The sequence below is a fragment of the Castor canadensis genome, chromosome 3 (assembly GCF_047511655.1).
Source record: "Castor canadensis chromosome 3, mCasCan1.hap1v2, whole genome shotgun sequence".
Classification (NCBI taxonomy): Eukaryota; Metazoa; Chordata; class Mammalia; order Rodentia; family Castoridae; genus Castor; species Castor canadensis.
This window is the reverse complement of record NC_133388.1, coordinates 34,525,173-34,539,949: the sequence shown is the minus strand read 5'-3', so window position 1 is coordinate 34,539,949 and position 14,777 is coordinate 34,525,173. Positions and strand designations below refer to the sequence as shown.

Genomic DNA, 14,777 nt, shown 5'->3' with positions numbered 1-14,777 from the left:
CAGGCCACAGTGAGCTTTCACAGGGAAATGTCAACAACTGAGAACCAGGGGCGGGTTGCCACTATGGTACTATGGGTCTTAATAAATAGAGAAAAGAATCTTGCACTCACTTCCTGTTCAAATGAGGACTGTTGAAAGTTAATTGCCTATTCAGGCAACTAATGACTTGTCACATGTTGCTATGTGTTTCTTCAACTAGTGTTTATTGAGCAGCTTCTGAATAGCCAAACACTGGACACAGCTGCAATTAAGATTTCCCAGTCTTTGAAAAGCTTACAGTCCAATAAGAATGTCAGACTTGGGGAATAATTGCAATGTAAGCTGGAGAAAACTTGGAAATTCTGCCTAATACCACATTCCCCTCAGTACTTGACACTGAATTTGACTTTCCCCATTCAACAGTAGTTATCTGAAGCTTGAGTTGTTACAATTGTCAGGTGTCAATACTCTAAGATAATCCACAAGAATTTTAACACCCTGTCACTATCCCTACCTACCAAATAAACCCAGGGAGGAAGAGTAAAAGAGTCAAGCCTGGAAGCTGGCAAGTGAGAGCACACGGTTCAAATGTTACCTGCCATCTCTTTCTAAATAAAGTGCTGTGGAGCACAGACACACCCACTCATTTATGTAATGTCTGCTGTCACTGCCTTTCTTGACATTATGACACAGTTGAATAGTTGAAGCAGAAACACTTAAACATCAAAGCCTAAAATATGTACTGACTTGCCCTTCACAGAAAAAAAATATTGCCTGCCCTTGACCTGGACTCTACTAAATACCCATACAAAGTAAAAAGCAATAGTACTCAGTTCCTGACTGGTAAAAAAATCTTTAGAGCCAGAACAGTGTTGTCTTTTAATACTGGTTAAAAAATCTGGACAGATTTGGATTTAAGTCTAAATCAGTTGTCTATCTCTTCTATGATGAAGCAGTAACATGGCTAGCTAGCTGAGAAAATTTCAGAAATCACATACTTCAAGTCTTTCTTGTCTTGGCATGTGTATATTTATAAAAATTAGGAAATACAGATGTTCCTCAACTTACAATGGGGTTATGTCCTTATAAACCTATTACAAGTTGAAAATGCATTTTTCTACACTTAACCTACCACACATCCTACTTAGCAACACAGCACGCTGTAGAGTATCGGATGTTCCCTTGTGATCCCATGTTGAGTGACAGGCAGTTTGCTGCTGCTGCCTAGAGTGGAAAGAGAGTATCCAACTGCATATTGCTATCCTGGGGAAAGTTCAAAACTCAAAATCTCAACTACAGTTTCCACTGAATGTATCATTTTTGATACACAAAAATGTGTATCATTTTTGCATCACCATAATGCCAAAAAATTGTAAGTCAAGTCATCAGGAACCATCTGTACTGAAGTAAGTCATCTTCATCGACTGGAGAGTAATAATACCCAAATGATTGTGTTGGTCAGATCTGAATCACCATCACAAGACACCTGACACAGGCTTCTTATGAAGTAAAGACAGGATCATTTCAGCTCACAGTTCTGAAGGTTCAAGTGTGAGATCAGGTGACTCCATTTGGGCCTCTAGTGCGGGTATCATGGTAGGAAGGTATGTCAGAGCAAGTGCTCATATGTTGAGCCAGAAGGTGGGGGGGAAGGCAGGGTCCCACAGTCCCTTTCAAAGGCACATCCGCACTAACCTAAGGACCTCTCACTGGGCCCCACCTCTTAAAGGTCCACAGCACCTCCTGATACCACCACCCTGAGGACCAAGCCTTTACTTACAAACCTTTGGGGTCCATCCAAATCATAGCACCAGACATTGCTCCAAATGCACAGTTAGAAGAGGATACAAAATCTTCTTGGAAAGAAGTAGTCCTTGAGAATGAGAAGTTCCTCTGCCTTCCAGATTCCATCGTGGACCTGCTGAGCCCATCTTGCAAGGGGCCATCTCTGCATCTGAGCTGCATTCCTTAACCTTTTATGTAGGGGGCTTCAAAAAGAACTGATATAGCCAATCTGTGCCTTGTGTTTGATAGAACATTTAAAAATATCGGAATCTCCTAATTCTGTAGCCAAACTCAGAATCAGCAAGACCACTTTAGAAAGGCTGTTTTTCCACAGGGACGGGGATACACACCCGAGGGGAAGGGCAGGTGTTATAACAGAAAGGCAATCATGGAAGCAGGTAAGGTGCAGTAGTCTCCTCTGCTTGAACAGCAAGTCTGTCCCATGATGATGGCTAGGAGGGATGGAGAGTGGATCCTGTTTGTTTGGAAAAACTAGACTGTTCACGTACCCCTCTCTATGTGTTGTGTCAAGCATAGTGTCTACCATGTCTGCAGGCACAAGCATATAGCTGAATGAATGAGCAAGGAAATAAATGAGTTAAGACCCTATACTACAGAGACACCAAAATTGGATTTTAATCCCAGCTTTGCCAGTTGCTATGGTATTGAAATTTAATTCTCATTATGAGGTTGTAAGAGGATGGAAATTTAGTGTTTAAAGGTGAGGCTTTTGGCAAGTGATTAGACGAGTCTTTAGGGGCGGGTCCCCCAGGATTGAACCTGGTGGGTTTATAAGAAGAGGGAATGAGACCAGACAGACCCAGACATACCTACACATGCATGCTACCTGTCACTCACCAAGTGATGCCCTGAACCACCTTGGAATTCTGTCAGCAAGAAGGCCATCACCAGATACAGCCCCTCACCCTTGGACCAGAACCATGAACCAAAATAAATGTCTTTTCTTCATAAAGTCACAAAACCTTGTGCATTTCAGTATAATGACAAAAAAAGGATTTATAAATCAGTTAATAGTTGTCAATTAACTGCTGTATATCAAAATATCCCCAAATTTAGCAATTTAAGTTATCATCTTACAGCTTCTGTGGGTCAAGAGTCTGGAAGTGGCATCACTGGGTTACCTCCAACTCAGGCTTGGTCCCGACACTGCAGTTATCATCTCAAAGCTTGACTCAGGGAGGATCCACCTCCAAAGTAACTCATGTGGCTATTGGCAGACCTCAGGTCCTCCATGGGTATTGGCTGGAGACATCAATTACTTGCCGCCTAGACCTCTCTGAAAAGTTACTCACACCCCAGTAGCTGGCTCCCTTTCCCCAGAGAGTAATTTCAGAGAAAGTTCCAAAATGGAAAATACAAATGTTTTTGTTTGAGGGGGTGGTTAAATTTTTTAAAACATTTTTTTGTGGGAAAAGATGTGTACATAGAACATATATAATGGTTAAGCTAATCATCAAATTGACTGGATTGAGATGAGTAAAGCACACCTCTGGTGTCTGTGATGGCATTTCTAGACACAATTAGATCCTGAGGGCTCTGACCGAATGAATGGATTAGTCCCTTGATGGGCCCTTGATGGGCCCATAACACGACGGCATTATTGGCAAGTGGTTAAAGGTAGGAGATGGGGCTGACTTGGAGGAAGCAGTTCCCTGAGGTGTATCATTGGGAGCTATAGATTGTCCTGTATTTCCTTTTCTCTGCTTCCTGGCCACCATGATGTGAACTTCTCTGTTCTGCCATGCCCTCCCCTTCATGATGGACTTTTGACAGTCCTGAAATTGTGAGCCCAAATAAGTCCTTCCTTCCTTTAAGTTGTTCTCTGGTCACAGCAATGAATAGCTCACTAAGGCAACATAGGATTTTCTACTTCAACCATTTTTAAGTGTACAGTTCAATGCCTTTACGTATGTTCACAGTGTTATACAACTGTCACTGCTTTTTCCAAAGCTTTTTCATCTTCTTAAATAGAAACTTGAAGTTATATTGTTTTAATAACCTAATCCTATAAGTGGCATGCCTCCATTCTATTTTGCTTTATTCCTTAGAAGCAAGTCACTAAATGTACCCCACACTTATTGGGAGGGATTGCACAGGCAAGAATTCCTGGAGGTAGGCACCCATGGGGGCCATTCTAGAGGCTGCCTACTATAGAAGCCGGGTAACCTTAGGCAGATTACTAAACCTCACTGAGTCTCAGTTTTAACCTTTGTAAAAGAGGGATATCTTAGTTTGGGCTGCTATAACAAAATGCCAGAAACTAGGTGATTTTTAAATAAGAGAACTTTATTTCTCAGTAAGAGAAAGTCTAAGATCAAGGCAGATACTTTATCTATGTCTGATCAGGGCCTTCTTCCTCAAAGATAGCTCCTCCTTGCTGAGTATTCACATAGGGATGGGGATGAGGGATTTTCCCTTAGGTCTCTTTTTAAGGGCACTAGTTCCCTTGCAGTGGTCACTGTCCCCATGGTCTAAATACTCCACAAAAGCCCCACCTCCTATCACTATCACTTGGGAGTTAGGATTTTGACATAGAGTTTGCAGGACACACATGTTCAGATCATAGCCAGTTCCATTACCTGCAACATAGAGCTATGCTCATATCCAGAGGGTGTACCACCAAGCCTTCCACTCCTTGCTGTGAGATCAAATGGACTGCTCTGAGCAGTGAAGTTTACTTACCGTGGACTCTGGACTGGGTCTTCCTGCCTGGCCTCTTTGATTCTTCATGATGGTTCGGCAGCATCCATCTTTAGACCACTGGTGAGCACAAAGAGGACAGAGCAGAGGCAGAACTACAGAGATCCAGAACAGGTTCTCTAAATCTTCTTCCTAGTGTAATCTGTATGCAGAGTAAAGCTTCCTCTGAGAGGAAAAGCCCACACTGGACAATGTTTGGTGCATATGTTGCCATTGTCCCTCTTCTGGGAACTGATCCATCTCCTCTCATTCACTCATATTCACTACCAAGATGCTCCTCTTGTTCCCATCATGGTTTCTTCTCTTCCATGCAAATTCCCAAGCATCTCTTGAATGCATCTCCCCTCCCTCCTGCAGGGCTGTGCCATGCAGTGAATACAAAACAGTTCATCTGGAGCTCTTTCCTGGGATTATGCAATGAGCCAGCCAGCCATTTGTAAAGGGAGCCTTTAAAACTCTCCAAGATGACGATACATATTTCTTTCATGTTCTCCCTTGAAAGTCAGCCCTAAACTTGGCAGGATTTTGTTCCAAACACCAGCTCATAGGTCACCATATACTCTTGCTATACTTTTGTGTTTCTTTTCTTCAGTCCTAGACGATGCTACCAGTTCAGATCCTTAATTAATAAACTGAACATTAATTCAGATGATTGTGCTTTTAAGGCAAAGAAGTGACCGTATGAATGGTTTCCAGTGGTAATAAGTATTTTGGAATGACTATTAAAATATTTGAAATAAGATAGATTACAGGCCAATGCTCAAAAACCCCAAAATAGTTACTGAACAATATTTTACAAAGTGTGCTTTGTAGAATGAAATACTGATCGCTTACCCACTGACCAAAATTAAACAGGTAATATCCAGAGTTGATGAGAATATGGTGGAACAGGACTGGACTATAAATTGGACTTGTCTATAGAGAGGCAGTTTGGTAGTATCTATCATAATTCAAAATGTAGACACCCTTTGGCCCAGTGATTCTACTCCTAGAAATTAATCCTACATCCTCCCTGCACAAAAGGTTATATATCCTGCCTATATCCTTTTGTATCATCCTGTACAAAAGGTATACGTAAACTCAAGGGGCTTCATTGCAGTACTGTTTTTAATAAGAAAATGTTGGAAACAAATATCCATCAATAATAGACCAGGTAAATCAATTGTACTGTGCTGCTGCACTGGAGGATTGTACAGCAGCTAAAATAATGAGAAATATCTTTATGAACTCACATGGAAAGATGGACATAGTATTTTGTTACCTGGAGGAAACAAATCTTAGAGCAGTATTTCAGTGTGTACCTCCCTTTAGGAATTCACACACACACACACACACACACTTTATCTGTCTTTGTACAATAGTTTATTTGTATATATGTGCAAAACATGTATTCCCACGTGGATTTATTTGGAAGGATACACATGAAACCATTAGTAATAGTTACTTTTCCTCTTGAGAAAGGAATAGAATTTGCTCGAGTGTTGCTAGCATTTGCTAAAGCAGGGTTTCTTCTTGCTTTACTGTGTATGCTTGCTTACTGTCTGAATTTATTATAATTAGCATGTATTGCCTTTGTAACTTATGAAACAGTTTTAAGTTAACTCTTAAATTTATTACAGGAGTAATATGTGTTTATTTTTAAGTAAAGAAAAAGAAAAAAGACCTATTCCTAGACATAATTACCATTAATCTTCTATATCTTTTTCTACATGTATATTATCTTTTTAAAAGTTGTAATTATTCCACATAGACTGTATTATAAGCTACTTTTTTTATTTCACAGAAATGACAAATATGATTATTCCCTAAAGAGCTAAATAATAAACACATGTATGTGTCAATAAATATTCAGTTACATATTATATATTCACACATTCAGATATACAATGCTAATGGTTGTGATAATTTTTAGGTACATGAGGTTATTAGAAACTAGGCATTAGACACGGGCAAGGTAAAGACTCAGAGCAATGTCACCCTGTAACCTGGGTACCTGCATTCAATCCTGTCCATCCCTGCATACACGCTGTCCACATAAACTGAAGCTCTGTCAAGCATCCTGAATGAGATCTCCCACTGTTGCCCTCAAGATAAAGTTTAATTTGGTTATGTGGATTGCAAGGTCCCTTGTTTTCTGACTCATATTTATCTTCCCACACACCTTTGTCTAACACCTTTACCTCCACTCCTGTCAACCACTCACCTTACCCTGACTTACCCCTCCTTCAGGTTTTAGCTTCCATGACTCCATTTCTGATTCTGTTACTTCTCTGATTCCCAGAACATCTTACCCTTGATCCTGGGCATTTCTTGGTTTTGCCACATGCTAGGCATTTTTCCTCTTCCTGACAAAAATAATGCATTGTGTGTGAGACTTTGGGCAAGGTTATTAAGCAATCAAGTTCATTGTTTACTAGCAGGGAATAATAATTCCTACCTCCTAAGACTGTTAATTGAGAAACTGAAGGAATACATCTCAATTGCTTAGAAGTGCCTGGAACCCAGTGAGGGCTGTGTGTTTAAGGCTAAAATTTCTGTTTCTGAAATCATCTCTCTTTCACTCATTCCATCTGGTTTAGTTGAGATTGGTTCTACCTTTAGTCCTAGAGATTACTTAGATAATCAGCTAACCTCATCCTCCAAGATTCTGTGATTGCTTCAGAACAGGGAATTTAACACAATCTGAGCCTACCAGACTCACTCTGAAGACTAATTCCCCCTGCTCTGGTGCTACTAGGTTAGGACTCAAGAGTTTTTCATGATTGTTAGGCAGGCACTCTATTGCTTGAGATGAGCCTCCAGTCCTTCATGCTCTTGTTATTTATTGATTGATTGATTGATTGACTGACTGATTGCTGTATTGGGGTTGCACTTAGGGCCTGTACCTTGAGCCCCTCCACCGGCCCTTTCTTGGAAGGCTTTTTTTCGAGATAGGATCTTGTGGAACTGTTTGCCCAGGCTGGCTTCAAACCACAATCTTCCTGATCACTGCCTCCTGAGTAGCTAGGATTACAGAAGTGAGCCACCAGCTCCTGGCTGCTCTGGTTATTTTGTAGATAGTTTTGCCTTTTGTCCAGACTGGCCTGGACCTTGATCCACTTGTTTATGCTTCCTGCTGTAGCTGGGATGACACTTGTATACCACAACAGCTAGCTTTTTCTGTTAAGATGGGGTCTTGCAAACTTTTTTGCTCAGAATGGCCTTGAACCATGATTCTTTTAATTTCAGCCTCCCTAGTAGCTAGGATTACAGGTGTAAGCCTCTGGTGCCTACTAAAGACTAATTTTCAAGGGAGAGAAACTTGTTTTTTTTTTTTTTTCCCTTCCAGGCTTGAGCATAATATGTGCTAGGCTTGCTGTTACAGGCAGGAGATGAGGTGTGAGACCCTTGGAGCATGGAGACCTCTGAATACAGGGCAGAAGAGGTAGGGAGAGAGGGAGAGAAAGAGATTGACTGATTGAGAGAGTGACTGATTAGTCATTTAGTCATGTCCTGGAGACACTGGGTGGGCTATTCCATGAAGCTACATTTAACCAGCTCTCCCTCAACTCAGTCATTCAACCCAAATATTCCCTTTTCATTTAAATCACTTGGATTTTCTGTCACTTGCAACCTGGAATTTTAAGAACTGTATCCAAGAGATGTGAACCTAAGAGTGTACATATTTGTTCTTATTTTGTTACTATTTCATCTACTTGGAAATAAAGTAATAGACATGTCATGGGACAGCATGAACGGAGAAAGAGCACTTGGGTTTCTGACTAGGTGATATAATATAGGGTAAAGTATCCTATGTATTTCCCAGATCCACAAAGGCTACATGGGCCTCTTATCTTGACAGGGGTAAAAAAACAAGTTATCCTTGAATCAGTTTTTCCTTTACAGTTGGAATATTAATGGATGGAGAAAATGATCTAGCAAACTGTTTAATAGCTTGGTTGGCCTGTGTGTTGGTTGAGGATTCTTGCATTAGTGACAGCCATCAGCAGATTGAGGCCACCATTCTTTGTATGGAAGAAGCAAGTTATTCAGAGGAAGGGAAATGCCAAAGTATCTCTAGTGCCCTCTTCCTATCTGTTTCTGAATTCACACGTTTTTGAGCTCCATTTACCTTCATTTTGCCCTCAAATACATCCAAGGTTTACCACCTTTTGTGTCTAGTTAGTGAAGGGCATGATACCATACTAGGAGTACATTAAGGTGGAAATCATTGAGGGAAATAATTTTATTTCATTTGAAAGAAAGAAGGATGCTTTGTTTTTGAGTCATTTCAAGTCTGGGGGACTGATGTGACGTTGCCACTTCAGGTCTTTGTCCTGATAATAGATTGAATTTTGATGAAACTCCATCTCAATGAGAATGTTCAGTGGGGACAGAGGGAACACTTCTAAGACACTGCATCCAATATCCTAGAAAATGAGTCCTGTAGCCCTTTGAAGACCAATGTCCTATTTTGTCTTAATTCCCCAAATTCTTCCAGAACTGTTGACTGACACCCCCTCTATCCTCCCTCAGCTGGTTTTTTTCCCTACCATCTTAGAACGGGTGACTTTCAGAGAGTGCTATTTGAATGACTAATAACTAACGTTTATCTGTATGTATCCATATTACCAATCAAGATGCTTAATATTAAAATATTGATCAAAAGTGGTCAATGTCACATTTTTAATTGGTTTTCAAAATCAGAACCTTCTATTTTACCCTTTGCTTTGAAGTCTGGGGGAGCAAGACTTCAAATTTCCTAAGAAAATGCTAAACATATCAAAGAAATTCAGACAAGTCTATCTATGTAAACAGGCAGACATTGACACTCAGCTACAACCTGGACTTATTCAGGAAGGATATAGAGACAAACCTTCACTTTAGAAAAACAGGAGGAAAACCTGGATTTACAGGTATCACAGAAGCCAAGGAAAGAGTTTTGAGGAAGAAGAAGTGATCAAAAGTGTTAAATATTGCTAAAATATCAAGCATAAAGAGGACTGAACTTGTATTGTGGATATAGAGATGCAGAGCTTATTAGTGGCCTGTTTTAGGATAGTCAGGGACTAAAATTCAAACTGCTGGGTTAAGAAGTGAGAGAGAAGTGAGGAAATTGACATGCTGGTATGGATGGATGCTTTAGCTGTGAAGAAATGATAGCACAGTAGCTTAAGGAACACGGGTGTGAGGACTAAGAAATACTCATGTTAGCAGGGAGGTATTTGGGCAGGTTTAAAGCTGATGAGAAGGATTCTGCTGGAAGGGAGAGACTGACTAAGACAGCCTGTAACATGATACATGATGTTAAGTTCCCAAGACACACAGTGACCCCAAACCCAGGAGTCATCTTAGAATAGTCCAGAGATACAAACTGCACATGGGAAAAACTCCATTTCCATATGACTTCTAAATTTAGGAAACTTCAGGTTTGCCAGCCTGACCTGGAGTTTGAAACGAAGAAGAGGACTCAGCTACCATTCTTTCCATCTTTAACTTTGTGGAATTAAGAGTCATGTTAATTAGTACAGCAAGCCTTAGAAAATAAAATTTAAAAAAGGATCAGAGTTTCAGGCAGTGAGGCTATGGGAAACTAAAATTTGAAAGTAGACATGACCAATAAATTCACTGTAGGGAATTCTACTTTACCATTGCCTGAGAGAGGTGGTATGGTGGGCAGCTAGATTTTATCTCAAGTTGAACTTCCAAATATTGAAAATCATCACCAAAGAAACTAATGTAGAACAAATATCCCTAGGGAAGAGGGCTCGGAGCCACAAATCTTGGGGTACCTTAGAAAGGCCAGAACTAAAAAAACCAACAACCCTTCTGACTCTTCAGTTATACACCAGTCCCTCTCTGTTCATTTTGAGGACTCAGCACCAAGATTTCTAAGACATCTAAGACATGAATCAGTGGGCAATGCTTTTGGGACAGGGCAATACTCATGACTGTCTATTCTTGCATTTGTATTGATAACTTAACCTAGTCAGACTCACTTGAGCCGGGCTGACCTTGCTGACTTGCCTGTATTAGCCACCAACAATTTGTCAGAGAGGAGGGTATTAGGAAAACTGGAAGCAGATTGTGTTGTGATTTATTGGGCAGTACAGGCAATGAGTTTGTCAGGAGGAACTGTAAATAGATGCTGTGGGTAGCTGAATATGGTTGAGGTCTTTAAAAATTGGCACTCGTGTTACATTTGGAGATTCTCCAGTAAAACATCAGAGATTTAATAAATTATTACAGTTTTGTGTTTTTGTTTTCTATGACATCTTTCCCCTTTCTGCCTCATTAACATTTGTTTCCCAGTTATGTTATTATCACTGTCGTGAATTTTGGAAGATACAAGGAAAGCCCCAAATTAGTATCATCCATGTAGGAGTGATCTTCTAGTCCTTTTGTTAGATAGAAAACCCCAAAGTAAACCCCTTTTTAGGTTTGCAAAACTTCCCCATTGGTGGGATAGGACTGGTTCTAAGAGATGTGAACTTGTATCCTGCACTTCAAGAGAGGTACAGGGCATTTTTTGATCTTTCACATCAACTTGAGAGGAAAGAGAATATACAAAAGCAGTACCACACACAGGTACCTGACCGTTTGTCCCCAATCAAGTCTTTGTTCTTATTATACTCCATTACCAGATAAAGGAGCAAAGTGGAAGGGTGGAGAGGAGACCAATGCTAGTGAGACCAGCATCCCCTGTGTAGTGGTCTGCCTTGACATGGCTACAGCCATCTTGGTCATAACTTTCATCTTTTACAGCAGGTAGTCCTGGCACACATCCTAAACCAAACAGGACAAGCAAAGTCAAGTTAGGTACCAAGCATTTCATGCTGGCCATTGAGGTCCAGGCTATTTCTTAACTGATGTTTTCTGTTCTTGACAAAGCCTGAGTGAATTCTGGTTGGCTATAGACCACTTTTGTCCAGCTTAGCATACATAAACCCTTTCCTCCTGTCTTTGGATGCAAAGATACTCCTAACTTGGTGCCCCCAAGGCTCACTTTTGTCTGGAAGTCCCTAATAAATTGCACTTTGTGCAATCCTACTTGCCTCTTTATTTAAAGACCTTTTATCTTTAGTGGCCAGACCTCATACATGGGGACCAGGTTTTCCTAAACATTCTGGATTATTTTATATTTTGTCATATTAATTTTTAGACCTTACCTGTGAGGTCTATAGTTAAGTAGGATTCTCCTTGAGAGAAAAATAGTCTTATTAGTATCTTTGGGCTACTTTCCCAATTCTTAACATTACTTATACGCTGCTATGTATTCCTCCAATGGAAGCCATGAATGGAAAGGTTGATCTCTCAAGACTTTCTATGAATTTCTTTGATGTTACTCCTGGGAACTTCTGAAATGGGTGGAGAGATTCCCTGAAGCCACACTGTTTACTTAGTTAAGTCACACACTCTTTTTTGTTTTTTCTCATCTCAAATTATACTGTATTATGTCATTCTTCCATGCTGCTGGCCTATGAAAGGCCCCAGGTAACAGCACTGTCTGATGGGAAAATAGGCCTTTCTTCCCAAGGACATTTGGTTCATCCCCAATTTTCTCTTTTGGTGGTACTAGGAGTTGAACTCAGGGCCTCCTACTTGCTTGGCAAGTGCTCTACCACTTGAGCCACATCCCTGGTACTTTGGCTTTTAGTTTGTTTCTCAGATAGGGTCTCGCACTTTTGCCTGGGCTGGCCTTGACCTGTGATCCTCCTGTCTTTGTCTCTAGGTCGTCAACAACATCTTGAGACCCAATGTGGAAGGGTAGACTTTGAGATTATTATCAAAGTCCTGGTAAATCAGCATCTGTTTGTCTAAAGTTAGTCAATGGTTAGTCAATGAGGGTTTTTTTTTTAAAAAACAGCAGCAGTTTTAACGTAAGCAGAAATTTTTCTTAACCTCTGCTTGTGTTAAACTTCCCCTGAGCCCTGTGCTCCTGGCAAACAGTTATAATTAAGAAATCCTCACACCCTTTTGTGTTCTGGGAAACAGCTTACTACAAAGAATCACTATCCTCATATGCTATGCATAAGACTTCTCCCACCAAACTATCCATTCCACCATCAAAAGATCCATGGCAATTCATGGAGGTACACATTTTATCCAGTGAGACCAAATTCTTTTTTGAGAACTGTATAGACTACAAGTGTGGCCTGTCCCATGGAGGTGACATTTTCGTTTCAGAGAGCTTGAGTTGGGAAGAAGTCACATGCCACACCTATAGCAAGGAACAGCCTTTGATCTGGCTAGCTTTACTGGATATTGTACAATGTTTAATTGTCAGATTATGCTTTCTATAAATGCAAATGTGTCGTGGCATCACAGACTTATTCATCCAAGCAATGACATTTATCCTAACTCCTATTAGTTATTGTAGTGACAGCAAAACAAACATATGGCATAGCCCCAACATAAGGAATTATCAATCTTGCCATTGAGCAGAATCCTACCATATAAGGGAAGCTTCTTTCCAAGCTTTTTAAATGTGAAATGTAATAAGATATTTAAAGAGCATTGCACTAACATGGAGAGGAAAATATAAATGTGTGTACATTAAATTGCAGATCTCACAATTTTGATGTTAAGGAAACAGTAATTACTATAAGTTCAAAATGATACTTGCTGACTAGGAATGGTCCTGGTGAAATAATGAACCTGTAGAAATAATAGTAAAGAGCTAGTCAGCCTTGTAAAGCACTGAGGCACATGTGTTTCTCTCTCTCTCTCTCTCTCTCTCTCTCTCTCTCTCTCTCTCTCTCTTTCTCTCTCTCTCTCTCTCTCTCTCTCTCTCTCTCTCTCTCTCTCTCTCCCCCTTCCCTCCTTCCTTCTTTCCCTTTCTGCTTTCTTCTCCCTTTGATAAGAAACATAATTTTTACTTTGACCTTAGAATAAAGATAACCAAGTCCTTTTTTTCAGCAATGGGCAAAAAAAGCACACCGTGGGTGTGGTTTCTTCTTTTAATAAGAACCTTTGAAGGAAACTGACAAAATCATTGGTTTGCAAGGCTGGCAACAGATCACTCCCTCTAACAACACAAAGAAAGGAAAAGCAAGGTGCTCCCCAAGGATTAAATAAGGTAAAATCTACTTACAATGGCTGGCCATTAACCATCTGGGGTGGAAAAGGTTCAGATTTTCAACCAACACATGGTTGAAGAGTTTGACAACACACAAAACTCCAATCAAGGTGATAGGGAGTGAGCTCATGGAGAAGAATGGGATGAAGTTTGCATTCAGCTATAAAGGGCTCATCAGCTGTGTCCCCAAGGGAGGAACGCCTCATAGAAGGCAGTGTCAGCCCAGAGATGGGTTTCTCACACTGCAATGAGATGATGAGATGACCACCTACCTGAGTCTCCTGGGGAGCCTGCAAATGCAGTTCTGGGGCTTCACCACACTAGCACTGAAAACACGTGGAGTGGGCTCAAAGAATCTGCTTTTCGCCGTGTGCTGGTGGCTCACGCCTGTAATACTAGCTACTCAGGAGGCAGAGATCAGGTAGATTGTGGTTCAAAGTTAACCCGGACAAATAGTTCAAAAGACCCTATCTTTTTTATTATTATTATTCATTTATTCACATGCGCATACATTGTTTGGGTCATTTCTCTTCCCTGCCCCCCCGCCCCCACTCTTTCCCCCACAAGGAGACCCTATCTTGAAAAAAATCCATCACATAAAAGGGCTGGTGGAGCAGCTCAAGGTGTAGGCCCTGAGTTCAAACCCCAGTTCTACTAAAAGAATTAAAGAATCTGCTTTTTGTTTATAATCAACTGAACCTTCTTTTTTTTTTATAGTTTCTCTTTAATTTTCTGAAAGTGAAAATAATATGCTGTATTATCACCAGGAATGTAAATACATTAAAAGAAAAGTCACCCTTACCTGAGTGCTCTTTTCTTCTACCCTGAAGTAATGGTACTAGCCACTTGGTGGATAGCTCTTCATCTCACTTTCTGCACTTGTACAAATGTTCATAAATGGAGTTATTGCTGGAGTCCTAAGCTAAAGAAAGCCTCACTTCAGGAAGTTTCAACATACCAGGTCCAGCCACTCACCCCCAAAAGCAAGCAGGAAAAGCAATGGTGCAAAGCATGAAAGGAATTGTATTCAATATATGTACACTGGGAAGATAAAGGGGAACAAGCATCTTCAGCCCTGTCTTCGTGGGTCCTGATGAAACCAGAGTTTTGGACCCAAGGCCCAAAATCTTGAGATTCCATATGCCAGGTCTGGCCCTGCATCCCTAAATGCCAAATAAAGAGGCATGGGGAAGGCAGAAAAAGGAGGCTTATGACATGACGTGGGACATGCTGT

General features: G+C 40.7%; 1 protein-coding gene across 14 annotated transcripts in view; it reads left to right on the top strand.

Annotated features, from left to right (window-relative positions):
• The window catches only part of Rgs6 (regulator of G protein signaling 6), a 562,790-nt gene that overhangs the window by 242,971 nt on the left and 305,042 nt on the right, over positions 1-14,777 (top strand). The window lies entirely within an intron of this gene.